The 9089-nt window shown below is 37.9% G+C and overlaps 1 long non-coding RNA gene across 1 annotated transcript; it reads left to right on the top strand.

Annotated features, from left to right (window-relative positions):
* The first annotated feature begins 2064 nt into the window (after positions 1-2064).
* Positions 2065-2955, top strand: LOC145168691 (uncharacterized). The gene is made up of 2 exons (XR_013742013.1): positions 2065-2438; positions 2608-2955. It is a non-coding gene; the product is annotated as an uncharacterized LOC145168691 (long non-coding RNA).
* Positions 2956-9089: the final 6134 nt, after the last annotated feature.

The raw sequence follows: 9089 nt of genomic DNA, 5'->3' as shown, positions 1-9089 counted from the left end.
ACAGCGTCACACCCCCGGACGAGGCGGCTGAACACGTCAGGTTGTGCAACTAAGTTCATGGATCACAGGTAAACTGAATATATAGCACAAGTACAACAATAAACAAAATATCATTCGTGTTCCATCTTGATATTGAATACAAGGTTTTTACAAGTAATAATAATAGTATATGAATTGCCTTAATAGATAGGCATTTAATACAAGAGCAAGTAAACTTGTCACCTGTAATCCAATACGTCTTGAATGTCAGTTTAGTGATTCCCTGAAAATACATGTAGTTTTGAGGGTCAACATAAGGTCGGTGAGAGTTACAGGTTTTCTGCTAACAGCAGTAATACTTCTCATAAGTCTAAAAATATTATCTTTGTATGTATAACAATTGTTAAAACTGTGTTTGTAAAGAGTCTTTGAAAGCCAAAATGTATCTTTGTATAAGTAAATCCATACTTAAAACCGTATTTGTAAAGAATCTTTGATTATACTTGAAAACCAAATTGTACGTTTACATAAGTAATTCCATACTTAAAATAGTTTTGAAAGCAACCAAGCCCATGGTTTGTAGTGAGAGAGAGAGAGACAGAGAGAGAGCGAAAGAGAGAGAGAGGGTGTGTGTGTGTGTGTGTGTGTGTGTGTGTGTGTGTGAGAGAGAGAGAAATATATTCCAGTTAATGTTTATAGTAAGTCCTATAACCAAGCTATGTAAATGAATATACCCCCTACAACGCTTCATTGGACGTTGTAGTAATAATTATAGACACTTATCACTCGCTTTGATTGATCGGTCGAGGTTATAGCTAGCAACCTCAGGTAGGGATGTCAACCCCGTATAGATCTATACATAATCTCGCTCCGAAGATTAACGGTTATAATTGTTTGACTATGCTAAGTGTTTAGACTCAGCTAATGAATATTGTCTCACTAAAAAGCCCTTAACTAAAAAGTATGTGAATAACTCTTAGCCCTAACCTAATTGTGATTAAGTCACTAGGCATAATGAATTTCATTGTATAAAGTTTATAAAAGCCGAGTACGCTTGGTATGTATGTAAAAGTGTAATGTACTCGTTTTTATAAAGATGTATGTTTCAAAGTAATGAACATATGTACATGTATAAACTTTATGTATTTAAACATATAATTATACATGAATAGTAATAGATTAAATCATTAAAATACTATAAAGTTTTATGACGTGTTTGTTATAATATATAATGTCACATAAAAATCATATATTTTTGTATCGTGTAGCATTTCTTGTGTGGACTAGTTATTTCACAATAAAATAACCTGTATACATATACAAAAAGTTTATACTAGTTTGTTTGTAATAATATGTTAAATCATTAAACAACATTTTTAAACCACATTTACTGTATTTTCGCATGAAGGATAATATATTTGTATAAACAAGGTATATAGGCACATGTATTCCCCCCGAAATAATTAAAAAATTAAAAAGGGGGCCATAAGTACTCACCCTTGAAGCGTGAGTTCCATTTGTTCGAATTCGGTTTCTTTTGAGAAGCTTGACTTGAGAAACCGCAAACCACAATTCTTGGTAATTTAATTCACCAAAATAGGACTGCTTGAGTTCCATTCGTTCGAATTCAATTTCTTTTGAGAAGCTTGACGTGAGAAACCGCAAACCACAATTCTTGAACTTTGAAATACTTTCGGGACCTTTTCTTAACGAATTTAAACCATTGGGAACTGTTTGGTAATTTAATTCACCAAAATAAGACTGCTTGGTTAAAATAAATTAAAGGAGGGATCAAAATGGTTCTAATGGGATTAATGTTTGAATATTGGGATCTGTCTTGCTAAAAATAACTAAGGAGGGGATTTTCTGAATAATGGGTCCAATATTTGGGGTGTGGGACTGATTTCTTAATGCTTTGTCAAATAAGGGTTCATTTTGTCATTTTTAAAAGAATTTAAAAGGGATTAGGGTTTTTACGAAAAGGATTCTCATGGAGGGACTAATTGTGTTTAAGGGTCCAACTTAATAAAAATTAGGGCTTTTTAAACCCGTTGCCATTCGTTGATCGGATAAAGGATACGAATCGTTGACAAAGGAAATCACGTAGGAACGGAACAGGTGAACGAAGAGAGGGGAAATTGAAGGCTCGCAGGTGGCACCATTTTCGTCGATCGATTGCGAGATGGTGGTCGTCTCCGGGGTTCGACGGGGCGGAAGAGACGGAGGGAAGAGCAGCGAAGCTTTCTTCCTGCTCCGATGGTGATGTGCGAAGGGAGAAAGGGAATCGGTCCGCCTGGTGCGATGCGAGCAGCAGCAGCGATGAAGTCGAGACCTTCGGAGGTCTTTCATCGATAGGAACAGAAGAGAAGGAGAGCGAGGGAAAAGGAGGTGGTTCGGTGGGAGGAACTGACGACAGTAGCAGCTCGAGTGAGGGCGTTTGGTTGCTCGATATTCAAATAGCTGAGTGGATGGGGCTGCTTCTGCAGCTCCTTCGTTCTTTCTTTCCCTTTTTTTTTTTTTTTTTTTTTGATAGGAATCAATGGAGGAAAAAGAAGGATGTTTGGGTTTGTTTTTTTTATAGAAATCGATAGGGGGTAACAGGATTGTTTGGGTTTGATGTTTTCACAGGAAAGGGAACACGAAAATGGGGCTATTGACCTTTGAAACAGAAGGGAGAAGGGGGAGTTGCAGGCGTTGAAGGTAGCAGCAACAAGCATCGGGTACCTGGGTCTGCTAGTTGTCGAGGGTGGAAATAGCAGCTTCGGCTGTTCCTTTTTTTTGTTTTTTTTTTGTTAACAGGAGAGAGAGAGAGAGAGAGAGAGAGAGAGATCAAAGGTGATGATTTTTTTTTGATGGAGTATGTTTTCATCTGATTGAGTTTACTAGTTAAATAGATGTAAAAAAAATCAAATCTCTTGATGATCTTATTGTATAGTTGTGAATCAATTGATGGATATGGAAGTACATTGTGATCCATTTTAAGTGTTATTTTGGTGATTAAAATTCTACAGATCTTTGTATGATCGGATTGTACCCATGTGCTCAATATGGAAGGATTTGGGAGTATTATTCTATTATTTCCTTGGGCTTCAATTGTGTATAATCCTTTGAGTGTCTAGAGGTATAATATGAAACTTGGAAGCAATCTCAGTTATTTGTGTATTTGGGTATGTATTGAGGTATGTTTTTAATAGATTTAATATACACTTTTAGGTTTAATAATATTGGATGTGTGTATTTGTTTGAGACAATTGAAGGCAATAGTGCATACACAATATTTATACACACTCATATTAAAGGTTTATTATTTACGTTTGTGATAAAGAATTCGAGATTTGTATATAATCAGTGTCCCATTTGTCATATATACTGTTAATTGGGATTTGGAAATGTTACATGATAATAAGCGTCAAAAATGACTTTTTGATAGCATATTATTTAGAATAAATAATTTTAACTAAGTTATAGTATATGTCACAAGGGTTTCGTACATATAAAGAACGCTGAAACCCGAGTTATAACGAATAAGTTATGACTCGTCGAAGTTTCGCGACAAAACCGACACGACGCTGTGTGACGTAAAACGTCAGTTTGCGATAAAGTAATTTTTAGCCTTAGGGATCTAAATGAAAGTCATAGTATATGTTAAACCAAAAGCGTGCATAAAAAGAACGTCCACATCTGACTTCGTATGATGAAGTTATGATTTTTCTAAGATTTAGCATAACAGTGCACAACCCGGAAATCGAATTTTAGACCGGTCGATTTTTAGCCGACACAACCTAAATGAAAATTTAAGATCTCATTAATAGGAGCTCAGCGATATAAAGAAAGTCGAAAACGAAGTCCGTATATAGAAGTTATGAATTTTACACGGTCGTTATTAGTGTAATCTTCTCAGGTTGTTAACTTTAAAATCGGTTGAGAACTAGCTGATGGGGTCAAAAGGATAGTTGTAGATCCCATAGATACCTACACGTGGATATAAAGAACGTCAAAAACAGATCTGATATGCAAAAGTTACAGATTTTATAAGATAATTAGTTTTTGGAATAACTAGGAGGCGACACGTGGCGCGATCTGAGCCACTGCTTCCTCACCACGACTTGGCACCAGATGATGACACCTGGCCACGAACTCCCAGCGTTCAACAAGGGAACTCTCCACGTTCGAGCCGGACTCAGCCTATTAATAGAGGCGCAAATCACCCCAAAAACTCACACCTTTCCCATTCTTTCTCTCTCACACATCCCATTTAGCCCCTCCCATTCGCTAGCACTTCCCTAGTGCTAGAGGCGAGTCCCGGAGCGCCAGAAGGCTCCGAGAAGAAGAGTTTTCGGCTTGGAAGTTATGCCCCCATAGAGCCCGGTTCCTAGCCAAACCCTCTTATAAGTAAGTTATGCTTACCCTACTTTAAGCATAACTTATGTTTAAGTTCAATATTGTTATTATGAATGTGACAACCCGAAATTTCTATCTTGTACAACCATTCACTTCAATAGAAGTCAGGATTGTTTCTGCTAATTTTTAAGCTTTTTGGAGTCAGTTTGAGTGTTCTAAAGCCTAGTGTTCTTGGGCCGTCAACTCCCTTTCAAGCTCCTTTATTGTAAGTATTCTTACCCTAGTGTGTTATAAGGCTTGTTTCACTTCTTATTCAACTAGAAAACACCAAGAATCACAAGTCCATAAGGTGTTTACGGCCAAGACATGTTCTTGAGCCGTAAACCCTAATAGATGGGGCATAGTAAGCTCTAGTCCCTTCCTTAGCCTTGGATGCAAGCCTATATCACTTCCTTGAAGGGTTTAGGACCTTAAACATCCAAAAGAATCAAGAACACATGGAATTTACGACCAAGAATGCATCTTGGGCCGTAAACTCTAAAAGATGGTGCATTGATACCACTAATGCTTCCTAAGGCTTACACTTGAAGTAAGGATACTTCTTTATGACTTATAAGACCTCAAAACACAAAATGGTACTTAATACCATGAGTTTACGGCCGTAAACGCATGGGGAAATGACCATGGGCCGTAAACTCATGAGTTGTTACCATATGGGCCATAAACTCCTTTGAGAGGCCCTACTCCCATTTAATGCAACCCTTTGGTACTCCTAGCACTTGAATCAAAGTGTTATCCATGTTTTAGGGTGTCTTTACTTGATAAATTAGTTGTTAATTGACTAATTGGATACATATATGTGTTATTATATGACAACTAGGATCCTTGTGTGTACTTAAGTCTTCACTTGACACTTAGCATGCTATACCACCCGTTCATCCAAACCACTCACTACAGGTGAGTTCATACCCCTTAATCAACCTTTTAAATGATTTTAAATGCTTTTATGGGGGGGGGGGGATACAAGTTGAACTATTATAGTTATTATATCAATCACATGTGATTAATAACTACCAAACAAGTGGATTTCTTACTTTTCAAACTGTGTTATCAAACAAACTACTTCAAACTGTTTTACAAACTCTTTTACATGTTAAATACTTTTATTAAACTCTTTTAAACTTATATTCTGTTAAATGTGTATCTATATAGATATAGTTATATAAGTAGGATTGAAAGGACTTAGGACTGATAGCTCACCTTACCTCCTGTTCCTTGTGTGGTTGTGGACTTAGGGTATCGGTTGTTTGTCCGAAGGTCGTTTGAATCCTAGTTATATATTATGTATATGTATATAGATATAAAAGTTCCTTCTTTCAATTCAATACCTTTGGGTAGCAAAGGTATACAAACATGTTCATACATACAAACAACATTACTAGTAAACTATAATAGGTATAGTTTAGGAAGTTACTAATACTATTACTAGAACAACGAGACATACAATGAGTCAGTTCATACATGAGTCAACACATACTATTATGAGAAACAGAGAGAACATACAACACAGCTAGTACATACTATACATTATACAAGAGAACATACTATTATGAGAAGCAGAGAGAACATACATACATACTAGACAGAGAGAGAACATACAATACAACTAGTACACACAATACATATACAAGAACACTACTACAGTTATGTGAGCCACGTAACGGGGCATGGCATCACCTGTCATGGCTCGTTTTGTATCCAGAATCTCCTTAAGTGGAGAGCGTTGAGTTTGTGTATAGATCTATACTGGATTGACTATCCTACACCTTGCTGCTCGCTACAGTGGGACTTGCAAGTCTACGGGTGCCAAACGTCATTCCTTCCGACGTCTTTCATCGTCGTGTTTTTAGTCGGTAGTATGGTACAGGCATATCACATGGTACTTTAAATAACAATTGGTTTAAGGTAGTTAGTACAGCAGTAGTTACCTAATACAACACTACAGTACTATTTTATTTCCCCATTGCATTCACTTTGTGATCTTCACACAATGAGCAGTAATGTAAAACTATATTTTTGGTTAATGATAGTCAGATTTGGGAAAATACATACTCTTACAAGAAACATTTTACAAACATTTGATGCCTTGGTAGAAGGCTACATTTAGTAGAAAACATAGGGTTTTCTAGGAGATTCAAACATTTACAAACATTTTACAAACATTTGATGCCTTGGTAGAAGGCTACATTTAGTAGAAAACATAGGGTTTTGTAGGAGATTCAAACATTTACAAACTTACAAATCACATACTTACAAACACTTTCTTACAAACAATGACACTAAAATACTTATGATCTCACCAGCTTTAAAGCTGGTAAACTCTTTCAAAATAACTTGTATTCTCAGGTCACCAGTAGACAGGTACCGGTGCCAGATTTTGAGAAGATGGAGCTCGTTCAAGACTCATCTTTTATTTTGATTTACATTTTTAGTGTCTATTACACTTCACAGAACACACTTGTATTAAATTATATTATTAATGCAATGGATGATGTTGTTGCTTGTTTACTATTATTCATTGTTGTGATACTATACATGACGTCCTCCACCCCCGAACGATTCCGCCGTTCCGGTTTTGGGGTGTGACAAATTGGTATCAGAGCATTGTTTATAGTGAATCGAGTATATCAAACCATAAAAGATATACGAACTATAAACACAGCGGGATTTTAAAATACTCTGATAAAGAGTTTATACTTTTCAATAATAAAATATTTAACCAAGTATACATACCTGCATTCATACTAAAATCAGTGTCACTAGGACAGAACAAAAGTATTACGATTGTTGGGCAGCACAAGTAGACTTAGAGACATATAGTCAAATCTGGGAAGATATAGCCTGATCAACTATATTATCCGAGGAGTGACTAGCATGTGCCTAAGTGTGGTTATGAGGTTGCAACAAGTCTAAAAAAAACTTACCAACAATACCACAACGAAAACCTTAGAACAAAACATAAACCTAAAATACTATAGGAGTATTTTGTGTTACTATAAACTACTTATGTGCTTATTCCTTATATCCCTTTTCTCGCGTAGATAACATGGCTGGATTCCAACCCCACGACGATTTGTACTTCCCTAACCAAGGTAATGGAGGAGGGTTTGAAGCAGAGCCAGAAAATGATCACCCAATCCCTGTGGATGATCACCAGGCTGAAGGCTTTGCAGATGATTCTGACTCCGAGCCTGAAGTTGAGAACCTACCCCCGGTGGCTCCTGTCTCAAATCCTAACCCTCGTCCGGCTTTTCAAGGTCCGACGCCTCCATGGGTGGAAAGCTTGGAAACATGGATCCAAGAGCAGGATCAGCCCATGCCATTCAATGGAGACCGAAGCTTTTATGACCTGGGCGAAGGAGGCTCAGCAGACAGAGTCTTGCCAATAATGGTCCGCAGAGTTGCCCGAAACGACATTCAGGGCAGGACAACACTCCATCGAATCACGGAAGTTGACGCCAATGCGAGAATGCTTACCATCTGCACCATTCATCTGGAAGATGCTCGTGAGAGATCTAGAGTAGACCATGAGGCCCTACTGCAAGAGCTAGCTGAAACTCGAGCTGAAGTCATAGAGCTCCGAGTACGCCAAAGGGTGTACGAAAGGTACCTACTGGATATGGAGCGTCAGCTGGCTGAACTAAGGGTTCACCCAAGGGATGACCGTCACCAATAGGAAATATTCTACCTTTCTTTCATTGGTTGAAAGAATAGTCTTCCTACCTATGCTCCAAGTAGCACTTTTCTATGTAACTAACTCTGTACTGTAAGTACTTTCTAGTTAGGCCAGTATGCCGTCAAAACGTTTCTACTTCGGATATGATGTAAGACCTACTCCAAGGTCATTTTTCCCAAACGTATTACATCTTGAATATCAATGTTTTTGACAGTCGGCTAATTTCTATGCCAATCCTTGTGCAAATACTTTCGTTCTGCTATCGTTAGAATCCTATCTAAACACTCACTTCGTCAAAGTATTGAGCTATGGTGAATTAGCTCAAGGATTACTTCCAATTCTTGTCAAAGGTTGAATCCGGTTATCCACCAACCAATGATAGTCTAGTTCAAAATAGCAATTGTCTAGTAAACATTCTACGAACTTACTTCAACTCCTTTTCCAGTACTGCATCATAGGGATGTAGGTCAAGCCATCGAGAACAGTTAACAAAACAAAAACTTTACAATTACATGAATGAGTAGAATACATCTAGGGCCGACCCTGATCACTCACAAACTCCTTTTCTTGTCAAATAGCAGAATCATGTCGTCACCTAGAGGTAATCCGCCGAACGACACAATCCCGATCCTTCATATAGACGCTGCCACCTTCCAAGCAGCGGTAACAGCTGCCGTGACAGCTGTCCCTGCACACCTCAACACTAATAACGAAAGCAAGGCTGTAAAAGGTGTTGACAGTTCAAATTTTTGTAACCACCCGGGAAATCAACGAATGATAACTGTTACGAACACCCAAAGCCGCAAAGTAGAGGGTAAGAAATGAAGGCGTCAAGCCTACAAAGAGCGCAAACAATCTCAAAAGATTGCCAAGCAACAGCAACAAGTGGCGACCCCTACCACTCAAACACCATTCAGATCATATGAAGGAAAACTCCCGCAGTGTATAAAGTGTAATTTTCATCATACAGGAGTATGCCGTGAGCCGCAATGCATAAATTGCAATCAAATGGGGCACACTATTGGTGTCTGTA

Source organism: Lactuca virosa, chromosome 4, assembly GCF_052849685.1.
Source record: "Lactuca virosa cultivar CGN04683 chromosome 4, Lactuca_virosa_CGN04683_v6, whole genome shotgun sequence".
Taxonomy (NCBI): Eukaryota; Viridiplantae; Streptophyta; class Magnoliopsida; order Asterales; family Asteraceae; genus Lactuca; species Lactuca virosa.
The sequence above is the reverse complement of the archived record's forward strand: the minus strand, read 5'-3'. Positions and strand labels throughout refer to the sequence as shown.